This window comes from Leptidea sinapis, chromosome 14, assembly GCF_905404315.1.
Source record: "Leptidea sinapis chromosome 14, ilLepSina1.1, whole genome shotgun sequence".
Lineage (NCBI taxonomy): Eukaryota > Metazoa > Arthropoda > Insecta > Lepidoptera > Pieridae > Leptidea > Leptidea sinapis.
The window spans coordinates 8,012,067-8,027,754 of NC_066278.1; the positions used below are offsets into that span (position 1 = coordinate 8,012,067).

The following is a 15,688-nucleotide window of genomic DNA, read 5'->3' on the forward strand; positions in this document are numbered from 1 at the left end:
AACCGGAATGTACAAAGGTACGAGGAGAATGTAGTGCACTATGATTGTCATGTGATAGTAGCTTTTGTAGTAGCTGTTTGTTTGATAGTAGTAGATTTTGACTCTAAGTACGCTTAACGTTTTACACGAAAGCTAAGGGATAGTCAAATTTGCCGTGCGCATTCACAAAAACAAATGTAAATGAACATTTCTTGAGTTTCCTTGGAGCTATTACAACAGGATCCTCAACATTTCATGGCTCAATTCATAAACATGGAAGGTCGTATACATGACGTAGAAGAGACCAGCATCTCCAACTGTTAAGAAGCTTAAGGCGTGTCGTTCGGCCCGAAATCATGGGCTCTCTTTTCTGGGATGGCAAAGAGGTGGTCATGAATATCTCGACCATGGAGAGATATAACTTCTACTGAGCCACTGCTGTCAAGCGCGTTTACACTTTTTATTGAACGCCCCATGCTCGAGCTACACTACAACTTGTGTTTAATAGGCATTTGAAAAGAAGCCAAAAGAAGTGATTTATTTAATGTACAGTAAATACCTACTCATTACAAGTATTTATTCATTTCATCACTTCTCTGAGGTAGAGATGATATCGATCACCTAATAACTAGTTAGTTTTTACTGATTTTGAAAAAAAAAACTATGTCTCAAATGAAGAAGTCTTAAATTGCACTAATCAAGCTTATTATCGTTCTTAAAACTAGAAGTTAGCTAAAATCTAGTTGTACAGTTTAACAACTACTAAGAAAAGTAATGTTTTCATTCTTTGCAAATTTTCTATATTTTTAGGAAAGAATTCCTAAAATGTAATAAGATCAAGGTTGGCAGTGAATCGTAAAATGTTCTAAATTGGTTCGAAGCTTTACGTGGTGTGAAATTTTATGTTCGAGTCGTCAATTTACTATCCCCAGATACTATATTTTCTTTAATATTATGTTGCTTGTAATATTACTAGTCAGAAAGCTGATGGAGTTTTATTACGTTTTGTAGATGTCTTAAAATATAGTTTGGACAATAATATCAACTTGAAATAGTTGAATATTTAAGGTTAATTAATATGTTATCAAAATAAAATTTCAAATAAAAAATCTGGCTCATTACACAGTCATACAGTTACCGTTACTCAATAACAAACACATCAGAAAATTATGAAAACAAAGCACTCTCATGAAATGATTTCACGAAAATAGCAAATCATTGATAAAGATAATCAAGATAGAAAATGGTGGGGCCAAATTTAGTAAATTGAGATAATATAACCTAAAAAAATAATATTACTGCTAGAAATAAGCCGAATTCTCCATAAGGAACAAGAAAAAGACATACGAGGAAGGTTTCTTTCGTGACTTAATCGATTAATTAATAAGAAAATCCATTATTGTATTGACATAATAAAACATTCACCCTAGACAATTAAGTAGAAGAAACTAAATGCACCATATAATACTTATATTTGAAATACTGAACAGAACAGAACCAATGGATGATTCATGGATTAACATTCCAATACCTCCTATTTATAATAATCATCCGGAAGGCTGACTTAGTGGTGAGAGCAACTTATCCATTTGGAACCTAAAATAATAAAACTTGTTTTTTTAAACAAAAACTAGTAATGAAACTCGAAAATTTGAAATATGAGTGACTTACTTCGATGGTTTAAATCTAACTTAACAACCGCAATCAAGCTGTAACTATCAAAGGTTTCTGTTTGGCTTTTGTGCTATTACTTCCGGTGTGCCTCAAGGTTCCCACTAAGGTCCATTGTTATTCAATATTTTCATAAACGATATTTCATAAGAGTAAAATTGTACTTAATGCTGATGATTTAAATAAAAGCTCTCGGTAACTGTTTTTTATTATATGACTTGTAATAATATACTTTGACTTCAATCTTTGCAACTATTGTAATAATAAACTTTAGACACTAAATGTTAAAAAATACAGTATATTATCATCCACTAGGAAAAAAATTCCAAAAATTTTCGACTGTAAATCATACAACATACCTTTGTATAGGGTATCGATCGTAAAGGATTTGGGTGTTGTCCTGGACTCCACACTAACATATGCTTCTCATATATCCTACATAACATCTAAAGCCTAACACATGCTTGGGTTTGCAAGGATTTCGGGTAACGCTGAACTCTAATACTGCTCTATTCGTTCGTTCTATTCTTGAGCATGCCTCCACCATTTGGAACCCTCAATATAAAATTTATATAAATGACTTACATTCAATACAGGGAAAATAAATAATAATATAAGCATTTGTGTTACAGGGCTCATTTTGTGTTGATGAGAATATGTCAGAAGAACGTAAATATTGCTTCATAAATTATATATTCCCGATATATATATTAAATTATGTTTAGTATTTACACGGAAAACATGATAGAATTCAGGGTGTCGGCGGGGCCGCGATGTGATGTCAATATTTCAATAATATGACAGCTATACGAGCTTCCCCGTGTGTCCGAATGTCAGCTATAGCTCGTCTGAAACTACTGGTGGGCTTACTTTAATAGGGCGTAGTGATTTTATGGTAATTAAAAAAAAATATATTCAAATCGATATCCTAATCGGCCATTCTTTTTTCTTTCCACTCAAGACCTTGTACAGCCTGTTTTATAATATAGTATTTTACGGTTGTCGACAAGATAGTTAAGTAACTATACCCAACTAAATTGAAAGCCGCGCCTAGTATCGGAGCACTGACTCTCGAAATCTCGAGCGATTGCTAATTCCATGGCCATCTGAGGGCAAAGCCAAATTGGCTTCGAAGAGGCTGGGCGTCATCAATAGAGCACGGCAATACTTCAAGCCGGCCCACATTCTAGCGCTCTACAAAGCGCAGGTCCGGCCACACATGGAGTATTGCTGTCACCTCTGGTCTGGCGCACCCCAGTATCTGCTCGATCCATTTGACCGCGTGCAACGTAGAGCAGGTCGAATTGTCGGGGACTCAGTGCTCTGTAAACGGCTGGATCTCTTGGCGTTGCGTAGAGACGTCGCTTCATTGTGTGTCTTCTACCGCATTTATCACGGGGAGTGTTCCGAAGAGCTGGTTAAACCTGATTCCTGCCGTTGAATTCCACCTTCGCACGACACGCCACAAGTTAGGATTTCATCCCCACCATCTGGATGCGTGGCGGTCCTCCACAGTGCGGTTTTCAAGGAGCTTTCTCCCTCGTACTACAAAGCTATGGAATGAGCTTCCTTGTGCGGTGTTTCCGGGACATTATGACATGGGTACCTTCAAAAAAAGCGCGTACACCTTCCTTAAAGGCCGGCAACGCTCTTGTGATTCCTCTGGTGTTGCAAGAAAATATGGGCGGCGGTGATCACTCCTATTCCATAAAAGAAAAAAAAAGGGAATTAAAGTAGTTCCATGGAACTGATCTGGTGTTATATGCGGCAGGAGTCGTCACTCCTCCCTGATAGTTTAGATGTTTCCTGGCCGCGTTTGTGCTATTTTCTTAACACAAACTTTCCGTCTTTAGATTCTAAAGTCTTGCGATACAATTGGATACCATTAGTTCAAATCACTTAAGGACGCGTTTACGAATCCGACAAAAATAAGATATTTTTCGGTAGAGTTTGTGATGAAATTAAACTAAGTCTAACAAAACTAAAAATTGGCACAAATAGATTACTTCTTTATCTCGAATTAGCGGGAAATGTTTGCTTTGAAATTTTGATATTTTATGTCGTAAAAACGATTATCCGTTACCTCTTCACACAGAATTGACGAAATGGGGCTTCATTCAGGATCAGTTCTCTGGTACCACTTACACAATTTTGGATCTTAAAAATTATGTAAGGAAAGCAGATATAATATTTTCAAAAACAAGAGAAATGAATTAAAGAATATCTAATAAATAATCTCAAAAAATAAATAAAAATGAATCGTCTAAAATTCATATATATTTCTGATAAGTATGAGCTTTAAAGTGTGGTATTAAGGGTTATTTTATTTTGTCACTCCGTACGCATTGCACAGAAAGATCTAACGAAATAACCTCAGTCCGCGCTCGGCCGCCGTCGTGGGTAGACTCTGTGTCGGTTGTAAGCAGCAGCTCGTACTCAGAAAGATCGCTGTACGAACATGAATATTTTTTATAAGCTATACAATATGTCTTTGATACTTTACATATTTTGTACGCAGTCAGATTTTCAATAAATTATGTTTTTATTGAAAATCTGATTATTATTATGATATTAGTGATTTTTAGGTTCATCTCTAAATATAAGGTCTAATCGAAATCCAAGATGGCGCTTACAAAATTGGCAACTTTTCTTCATGGGTGTCATTTTAATGGTTTTCGGGGTCAACAATAACGAATATCGGGTCAAAATCGAAATCCAAGATGGCGCCTATGTATTTTACCAACTTCTCTTCATGGGTGTTATTTTCATGGTTATCGGGGTTAACCATAACGAATATCGGGTCTAAATCGAAATCCAAGATGGCGCCTATGAAATTTACCAACTTCTCTTCATGGGTGTCATTTTCATGGTTTTCGGGGTCAATAATAACGAATATCGGGTCAAAATCGAAATCCAAGATGGCGCCTATGCAAATTACCAAGTTCTCTTCATGGGTGTCATTTTCATGGTTTTCGGGGTCAACAATAACGAATTTCGGGTCAAAATCAAAATCCAAGATGGCGCCGATGAAATTTACGAACATCTCTTCATGGGTGTCATTTTCATGGTTTTCGGGGTTAACCATAACGAATATCGGGTCTAAATCGAAATCCAAGATGGTGCCTATGCAATTTACCAACTTCTCTTCATGGGTGTCATTTTCATGGTTTTCGGGGTCAATAATAACGAATTTCGGGTCAAAATCGAAATCCAAGATGGCGCCGATGAAATTTACCAACATCTCTTCATGGGTGTCATTTTCATGGTTTTCGGGGTTAACCATAACGAATATCGGGTCTAAATCGAAATCCAAGATGGTGCCTATGCAATTTACCAACTTCTCTTCATGGGTGTCATTTTCATGGTTTTCGGGGTCAATAATAACGAATATCGGGTCAAAATCGAAATCCAAGATGGCGCCTATGCAAATTACCAACTTCTCTTCATGGGTGTCATTTTCATGGTTTTCGGGGTCAACAATAACGAATATCGGGTCAAAATCGAAATCCAAGATGGCGCCGATGAAATTTACCAACTTCTCTTCATGGGTGTCATTTTCATGGTTTTCGGGGTTAACCATAACGAATATCGGGTCTAAATCGAAATCCAAGATGGCGCCTATGCAATTTACCAACTTCTCTTCATGGGTGTCATTTTCATGGTTTTCGGGGTCAATAATAACGAATATCGGGTCAAAATCGAAATCCAAGATGGCGCCTATGCAAATTACCAACTTCTCTTCAAGGGTGTCATTTTCATGGTTTTCGGGGTCAACAATAACGAATATCGGGTCAAAATCGAAATCCAAGATGGCGCCGATGAAATTTACCAACTTCTCTTCATGGGTGTCATTTTCATGGTTTTCGGGGTCAACAATAACGAATATCGGGTCAAAATCGAAATCCAAGATGGCGCCGATGAAATTTACTAACATCACTTCATGGGTGTCATTTTCATGGTTTTCGGGGTCAACAATAACGAATATCGGGTCAAAATCGAAATCCAAGATGGCGCCGATGAAATTTACCAACATCTCTTCATGGGTGTCATTTTCATGGTTTTCGGGGTCAACAATGACGAATATCGAACAAAAACTAAATCCAAGATGGCGCCTGTGAAATTTACCAACTTCTCTTTATGGGTGTCATTTTCATGTTTTTTTTTAATAATATTAATTAATAATTAAATACTTTATTTGGTTCAAAAATACAGAAATCTCATCACTAATAACAATATTATGGACATTACAGAACCAAAATGGTGTCTAGTCAGCATTATGTTGGGAATTTTACTTCTCAACGCTGGTATTCTCCAGACACCGAGACACAGACTTTGAGAATTAAATATTTATATATTTATAATCCCCCAAGTCTACTGCTACCATAAACATTGGCTTATTGCCAATGTTATATATATTATGCCAATTTTATATAAGTATATATATATATACAAAAAATAAAATTAAATCTGTTAGTAACTAATACACTTCTCAATTTAAGGAAAATATTAATAACATAACATTAAATCATAATATCATAACATTGGTAAGTAATCGGAAATTTTTTTCTTATAAGTAAAATAACAATAGGTTTGAATAAATACTAGATAAGTCATAACTTTGAACTTTTAAACAAAATAAAATATATCCATAAGACATCAATAAATCAGCTATAAAACCCAATGATGTTCTATACACATATAAATAAATAAATTTAAATGTCTTATAAAAAAATGGCTCTGTCGTAAATCCTATTACTCCACTGCTGAATATCTAAATGATCGCCTGGGACTAGATTGTGATTATTTTATAGCGATAGAAATGACTGTACAATATTCTATATTTTTATTGAAAAGAGCGCAAAAAAAGAATGCTGGGAGAGTTTCTTGCGCCGCTTCTTCTCTCTCAGAGCGCCATTTGTTTCCGAAGCGGTAGTAGTATGTAGTAGTTATAAGAAATGACATCAAAAAGAATTCTAAAGGAATCAATTTTGAGAAAATAATTAATGCCTTTTACATAAAAGCCTATGAAACTTATCAACTTCTTTACATGGGTGTCATTTTCATGGTTTTTGGGGTCAACAATATCGAATATCGGGTCAAAATCGAAATTCAAGATGGCGACTATAAAATTTACCAACTTCTTATCATGGGTGTCATTTTCATGGATTTTGGGGACAACAATAACGAATAGCGGGCCTAAATCGAAATCCATGATGGCGCCTATGAAATCTACAAAATTTTCTTCATGGGTGTCATTTACATTGTCAAAATTAGAATTCATTCATAAACTTAAATTATCTTATAAAAGGTCTGTCTAACAATATCCCACATGCTAAATTAATTCTTCATTACCTAAATATATAAATATTTACGTTTCGACTTTTCACTCACAATATGTACAAAACACATTCCGTTACCAATCTAATTATTAAATCTCAAAATTTGATTTTGAAAGATCTATCTAATTGTTCTCTGCACCCTCGATAACCTCGGATACGATACCCATATTGTTGAAATCATAATTTTTCGCAGCGGCCATCTTGGATTTAAAAAATCTGCGTTTACTGCACACGACGTTATGCGACAGAATTGCCATCTAAAATTCTAATATTTAACTACTAAACGAATACATCAACCAATTATCAAAAATACACAGGTATTAAAAAAATAAAATTCAAACTTGCTAAAGTATCAAATTCATTTGATTCCCGCAATTAACTTTAAGTACGTGTATGTGTTTGAGCGGTGTCAGTGTAGTAGTGCGATTCGATAACTCTCTGTTTTGAGAACGCGTCCTTAAGCTACTAAAATGTAAATTTAGAGTAAAATAGAAATCATTATACAAAGAAATACCGACACCCATAAACGGTCATTAAAGCCGATTTAAATAAATAAATACAAACTTACTAAATTACTAATATGTATATAAATATTTATTTTCAATTTGGTTTATAACGAACTCGAAATCTATAAACATAATAGGTACCAGTGGGAGGCTCCTCTGCACAGGATTCCGGCTGGATTATGGGTACCACAACAGCGCCTATTTCTGCCGTGAAGCAGTGTCGTGTAAACATTTTTGTGTTTCGGTATGAAGGGCGCCGTAGATAGTGAAATTACAGGGCAAATGAGACTTAACATCTTATGTCTCAAGGAGACCAGCGCAATTGTAGTGCCGCTCAGAATAAATGGGGTTTTACAAGAATCCTGAGCGGCATTGCACTGTAATGGGCAGGGCGTATCAATAACCATCAGCTGAACGTCCAGCTCATCTCGTCCCTTATTTTCATAAAAAGGTACATATAATATATTTAAAAACAAAAACAAAGGTCGTAATCGATATTGATTTAAACTCAATTTGAAACCAATAACTTCTTATAATTGAATCCGTAACCAATAGAGTCGTATTTCAGCTTAAGAAGCCCAGATAATTGTTATTAGACACCGGCTTGTTTTATTGATGTCTGATTTATTGATAAATGTGTTGTAACTTATAATTTGGTGAAAAACAATATACAGGTAATCTTCACTATAACGTGGTAGATTGTATCCGCGTTATAGGGGGATAATACGACCTCGTAATTCGTAATAATAATAATTAAGCATAATTAGTGACAAGTATTTCCAATTGTTGTACTATTTAGTTCAAGTTCTACTATTTTATTAAGGTTTTTTACACAACTTCAATAAAATAATATAATTTTGTAATAACACAATTGACACACGTGCGAAGGTACGTGAAGCTCATTATAAATTTCATATACATGTATGCAGGAAATACCCGCGTAATAAGGGGTATGCCCGTATTATAGGCGCGATTGAAATTGCTTTATAGACGTATCACGTTATAGACAATTAGTGTATTTATAAACATTATCCAATTAGTATTTTTTTTTATTAACGCGAGTGTTACACATTTAAATAAAACACTTTTAAAGGATTAAAACGCGTGTAATTGTAACGGTTTTACATTAGATGTTTGCGTAAAAAATTTATTTTAGTTAACCCGACGTTTCGAGACCTTTCCAGATCTCGTTTTCAGGGGGACTATTACTCAATTATTCGCAAATAAACATATCGTATTGTAATATGAATTTTACAACGTTAATATTTTAACAAAATGTGAAGGCACAGGTTTGTGTAATCCCCGCCGCAGAGATCGTGATTGAATCATCAACGATCAAAGATATAGATGTGGATTATTTCTGCATTTTCTCAGACCGCTAGGTCTTAGGTAAATACTTGGAGCCGGATATTACGTCATCAAGCGACATACTGCCCGCATCACGTCCATATGAACCGTCCACGACAGCCGCGCGGTTTGCATGAAACTTTTTAGCCTGCAGGCTGCAAACTCACTCTGAGGGATCAAGTGAATCGGCCTCAAAGCTACACAAATTAAGATATTTTAAAATAAGAAGTGTAATAAATATATAAATATAATGATTGTTTAGACAATATTTTGATAATTGAATTTAATTTTTTAATTGAAAATAATGTCTGTGGGCTGTTGGTTGTTCACTGTCCATGACCTGAGCCTGCCTGTTTGCTTCCTCTATTATTAAAAAGGGAATGGCAAATTTGTATTACTTAAATTATTTGAAGGATCAGCATTGTATGTAAGAGGAGATATAGAATAGAACAGAAAACACTTTATTAGCAACAAGAAACCACACAACGCAACGATTTACAATATTAATTAAATTGAAAAATTTAAAAAAAAATCTTAAAATACCTTTTTTAAACAAGGTAATAATATAAGAAATATTATTTAAATTTAAAAAAAAACTGATTTTGCGTGATTCCCTGCTAATAGAAGCTGACTCAGTATATTGTTGTGTTAGAGTTGAAGTCACCAACACAACACTGGTTTTCAGCAGACCCTCGTGACATTTGGAGTGAACAGTTGCTATAGTCTTCCCATTTTAATTAATTTGTGTAGGTATCAAAGGGAATGATTTGAGTCCAAACAAATTTCATATTAATGATTTATTAGTCTTACTTAGATAAGGTTTTAGATTCATTCTGGTTTGTTAATTATTTTAAAAAAAAGTAAATAATACAGGTAGTTAATTTATCAGAAAATATCAGGTAGCTGTCTGTCGGTTTCACTTATTACGGCTTATAACTTTAATGTCTCCTATTTTTTATTTGTTCGTAGACATCGTGAGCTGTTCCCACCGCACTGGCGATGCCAAAGCCCTTTTTCTGAAAAATATGAATAAATAGGTCCCACATTACATAAAATATTAATAAACATTTTGTGATATAAAACAAAACATAGTTTACTCAGTCTCATATTCTATATCAGATTTTTAATATTGATATGGTTAGTATAAGATGTTGCTAAGTTTGCTAATTACGTATTACCTTAAGACAGAAGGACCTTTAAGTTGGGACTGAATCAATTGACCGACTCGGTATTACATGAATCTCACAACTATTTACGGTAGATAAACTGAGTTGCGAGACATGGTTGTTTTTTTGCAATTTATGTTTTTGATGGCATAAGTTTGTCTCAATAAGTATCATTAGATAACTAGAAATGAAAGTTCTTCAGACTCTCAGTCATAAAATATCAGAATATTTGAATCCTAAATTGCAATTTACTATAATTAACTGTAATTGTAAAAAAAACAATCTGCAATATAACTCTCACAATTATTTTTTAACACAACAACTACTTATAAAACATACTATAGTATACACTTATATATTGCATTACATATATTATGACAATTATTACTACTTACAATAACTTTGCCTCCTTTCCTGATAGAACTTCCCCTAATTTTGGGAGCTGCCTCGTTGGATCCAACAAATATAGCGAGCACCGCCATTATCAATACAAACAAACCTGACAGTTTCATAGTGAACGTGTGTTTGAGTTATAATAGTCGATGTATTGTTCAAGCTGTAACGTCTGGCCAACGAGTAATGCTTTACCAAACCTCCCACAGTATATATATAATATAAATTAACGTATTTTCCAACAGTATTAGCGCTTGGATAAACCAAAGTGCTGGTATTGTCTCTGAACATGTAGGTACCTAGATATTGCTGACTATTATTGAAATTATTTGGGTTTTCTTTTGTAATTACATATTAATGTAACATTAATGTATCATTTTATATATTTCTCAATTAATGTAATATTTACTAATGACAATATAATGTTCTATTCTATTAGAACAAACATATATATACATATAAAACACATTGGTACTTGTACGTGGCGGGCACGGATCGAAACTGGGGCTCCGTGGTGAGATTATAAATATACATATGAAATGCTTTGTCTTGAATGATTGACTGACGGATCAACGGACAGCCTAAACCGCCGATCGTACAGAACCGTAACTTGGAGGGTGTGTTTTGTGTATGGCGTATACATCCAATGAAGAAGATAATTCAAGAACGGAGATAAAAATAACATTGAAAACTAAGAAAGAAAGAAAGAAAAGAAAATTATTTTATTTGATCACACAGCTTAAAACACTAAAATAAAATTGACAAAAATATATATACAATAAAACAATACTAAATCTAAAATAAAATCAACCATAATTGTAGTATTTGATCAAATACAGGTCTCTCACTCAGCATTGTGCTGCAGCAAGCTGCAGCGCTGGTTTTCAGTGGGAGCCTTACTTGGGTGTCATCACGGATACAGCTTGGTCAAGTTATTAATCAATTTACTAACTAATTAAATACGGACGATATTTCGATAATTTTTGAATATGACATTAAAAACTTTGATATTATGAAATTTAACAATGACATTATAAATAATATGGACAAAATGATTAAATGGCTTGGTGTGAATAATCTTAAAATAAATCTAACTAAATCGAACTACATGACATTTACAAATGTTCTACGTAATAATTTAAAAATAGAATATAATGACGTCATTATGGATGAAAAAAAGGAAACTTCATTTTTAGGTATTATTTTAGACAATGAACTTAAATGGACATCACATATAAATAAGGTCTGTGGTAGAGTAAATAAATTTGTTTATGCCCTGAGGCGCCTACGAAAAATTACAGATTTAGGTCTATCAGCTTACCATGCTCATATTGCATCTATCTTGAGATACGGTCTTATAATTTTGGGTAATGGCGTAAACATCCAAAAAGCATTTATTGCACAAAAAAAATGTATCCGTGCGATTTGTGGGGAGGTCCGTACGAATCGTGTAGACCGCTGTTTATTAAACTAAAATTGTAAACCTTGCCGTGCCTATAAATTTACGAAATAAGCATTTTTGTAAAGATACTTAAATACCTTTTCACCATTGCCAAGGAAATGTATGACCAACGATATACAAATAGACTTGTTTACAAAAAAGCACCCAGGACTACTTTGTTTACTAAAAATTGTCATTCCATGTGTATTCAAATATTTAATAAATATTATATAGTTCAGCAGCTCTTATGTATGTAATAGTTAAGAAATTCCTCCTGTTAAATGTTGAATTATGAATAAAATAATTATAATCACCATATTATGATGCATCAGATTTAAGTAGACAGTTGCTATAGTTTTCCCACTGTAATTAATTTGTTTAATTATTATTCCCACTGTAATTAATTTCATAAAAGGGTGACATGGTGGTACCCAAGGGAAGGCAAAAGGAAAAGAGGCCGACCACAGAAAAGATGGGACGATGACTTAAGACAATTGGCAGGAGTCACATGGAACAGAGTGGCTCAAGAAAGAAAGGAATGGAAAAGGTTGGAGGAGGCCTTTGCCGAATGGCAAACAGATGTAGGAAAGATTACCAAGCAACAAATACTAGTTTAAATTTATTCATATCTATTTAGTTTAAGATTTTTATCCTTTACATAAGTTTAAAAATTCATTGTACTAAGAGATCTGAATAAAAGGCTATATTAATATTATTATTATTATTAATTAATTTCAAAGGGAATGAATGATATAAATTCAAACAAATTTTATATTAATAATTTATTAGTCCTACTTTTGTAAGCTTTTAGATTCATTCTGGCTTGTTAATTATTTAAAAAAAAGTAAATAATAGAGGTAGTTAATTCATCAGATAATATCAGGTAGCTGTCTGTCGGTTTCACTTATTACGGCTTATAACTTTAATGTCTCCTATTTTTGATATGTTCGTAGACTTCGTGAGCTGTTCCCGCCGCACTGGCGATGCCAAATCCCTTTCTCTGGAAAATAGGAATAAAAAGGTCCACATTACATAAAATATTAACAAACATTTTGTGATTTAAAACAAAACATATTTTACTCAGTGTCATATTTTTTATCAGATTTTTAATATTGATATGGTTGGTATAAGATATTGCTAAGTTTGCTAATTACGTAATAACTTAAGGCAGAAGGAACCTTAAGTAGGGAATGAATAAATTAACCGACTTAATATTACATGAATCTCCCAACTATTTACGGTAGATGAACTGAGTTGCGAGACTTGGTATTTCTTAAAGTTATGTTTTTGATCACTTAATTATGTCCTAACAAGTATCATTAGATATGTAGAAATGAAAGTTCTTCAGAATTTAAATCATAAAATATCAAAATAATATTTAAATTTCAAATTGCAATTTACTGTCATTAACGGTAATTGTAAAAAAACATCTGGAATATAATTCTCAAAATTATTTTGCAACACAACAGAATCTACTATTAATACTTACTATATTATACACTTATATATTACCTAATATATATTATGACATAATTATTACTACTTACAATGACTTTACCACCTTTCTTGATAGCACTTCCACTAATTTTGGGAGCTGCCTCGTTGGATCCAACAAATATTGAGAGCACCGCCACTATCAATACAAACAAACCTGACAGTTTCATATTGAACGTGTGGTTGAGTTATAATAGTCGATGTATTGTTCAAGCTGTAACGTCTGGCCAACGAGTAATACTTTACCAAACTTTGCACAGCTTATATTGTATGTAAATTAACATATTTTCCTCCAGTATTAGCGCTTGGATAAACCAAAGTGCTGGTATTGTCTGTGAGCATGTAGGTACCTACATATAGCTGACTTGAATGGATTTATTGAAATATTTTGGGTTTTCTTTTGTAATTACATATTAATGTAACATTATTACATCATTATATATATTTCAAAATTATTGTATTATTTACCAATGGCAATATAATGTTATATCTTATCTGTATAGATATGTTTATATCTATACAGATTAAACACATTGGTACGTGCACGTGGGGAGCGGGGATCGAACCTGGGGCTCCATGGTGAGACTATATATATACATATAAAATGCTTTAATTTTTTTTTATGGAATAGGAGGACAAACGAGCGTACAGGTCACCTGGTGTTAAGTGATCACTGCCGCCCACATTCTCTTGCAACACCAGAGGAATCACAAGAGCGTTGCCAGCCTTTAAGGAAGGTGTACGTGGTTTTTTTTGAAGGTACCCATGTCGTATCGTCCCGGAAACACTGCAGAAGGGAGCTCATTCCACAGCGTTGTAATACGAGGAAGAAAGCTCCTTGAAAACCGCTCTGTGGAGGACCGCCACACATCCAGATGGTGAGGATGATATCCTAACTTGTGGCTTGTGAATTCGGCGGTAGGAATCAGGTTAAACAGCTCTTCGGAACAATCCCCGTGATAAATGCGGTAGAAGACACACAATGAAGCCACGTCTCTACGCAACGCCATGTGATTCAGCCGTTCGCAGAGCACCCCGACAATTCGAGCTGCTCTGCGTTGCACGCGGTCAAATGGATCGAGCTGATACTGGGGTGCGCTAGACCAGAGATGACAGCAATACTCCATGTCTGGCCGGACCTGCACTTTGTAGAGCGCTAGAATGTGGGCAGGCTTGAAGTATTGTCGTGCTCTATTGATGACGCCCAGCTTCTTCGAAGCCAATTTGGCTTTGCCCTCCAGACGGCCACAAATATGGCAATCGCTGGAGATTTCGAGACCCAGTATTCCAATACTAGGCGAGGCTTTAAGGGGAGGGTTGTCGAAGAGCGTTTTTTTTTATGGTAAACGCGTAAACTTGAGTATTCTGGGGGTTATATTGGACAAGGTTCAATTTACCCCATTCCGCGACCTTCTCGAGAGAGGACTCGATAGAAAACACAAGTTTCTCCCAGCACTGGTCGACGATTTCCCGAGAGAGACCTGCATGGCCCGTGTATACGGCATCACCACTGCTGTCGTCTGAATAGCAATGTATGTTGGAGGTGTCCAACATATCAATAATATGCAGAAGAAACAGCGTAGGAGATAGCACACAGCCTTGGGGCACTCCAGCATTCACGGGCTTCGGGTTCGAGCAATATCCGTCGACAACGACCTGTATGTTGCGCCCAGTGAGGAAGCTGGAAGTCCACTTGCACAAGCTCTAGCCCAAATGATGGAATTTTTGAGAGGAGTGCCTTGTGCCATACACGATCAAAGGCCTTCGCTATATCCAGGCTAACTGCCAGGCCTTCTCCCTTGCTTTCAATAGCCGCCGCCCATCTATGTGTTAGGTATACCAGAAGATCACCTGCTGACCGACCATGGCGAAAGCCGTACTGTCGGTCGATGATCAACTGATGACCCTCTAGGTATACCAAGAGCTGGCGGTTGATTATGCTCCCCATGATTGACTGGCGGATCAACGGACAGCCTAAACCGCTGATCGTACAGAACCGTTACTTGGAGGGTGTGTGTTTTTTGTATGGCGTATGCATCCAATAAGAAAGGTTTCCCAGAAATTCTACCCCTAAGGATATATAAATTATAATTATGTGTTATTGAGCTCCCAAGCTTCACTACTGTATTTATTACATTATGTATTTCAGCAGCTCTTTTGTATGTATACGAATTAAGAAATTCTTTCTGTTAAATGTTGATTTATGGATAAAATAATTATTATCGTCTCATTATTATGCATCAAATTTTAAGAACGTTTTCCTCGACTTTGCTGGTTATATATAATCCAAGCGCCAGTAATTATTAAGTCAGTCACGTAACAGAATCGTAAATGCGTGTTAAGAACTATTCA

General features: G+C 34.9%; 1 protein-coding gene and 2 long non-coding RNA genes across 3 annotated transcripts in view; 1 reads left to right on the plus strand and 2 right to left on the minus strand.

Annotated features, from left to right (window-relative positions):
* LOC126967924 (uncharacterized) overlaps window positions 1–15,688 on the plus strand; it is a 220,383-nt gene that overhangs the window by 74,564 nt on the left and 130,131 nt on the right. The window lies entirely within an intron of this gene.
* Window positions 9,625–10,552, minus strand: LOC126967928 (uncharacterized). Its single transcript, XR_007730099.1, has 2 exons — window positions 10,404–10,552; window positions 9,625–9,858 (listed from the first exon to the last, which is right to left on the minus strand). It is a non-coding gene; the product is annotated as an uncharacterized LOC126967928 (long non-coding RNA).
* Window positions 12,610–13,538, minus strand: LOC126967925 (uncharacterized). Its single transcript, XR_007730097.1, has 2 exons — window positions 13,390–13,538; window positions 12,610–12,842 (listed from the first exon to the last, which is right to left on the minus strand). It is a non-coding gene; the product is annotated as an uncharacterized LOC126967925 (long non-coding RNA).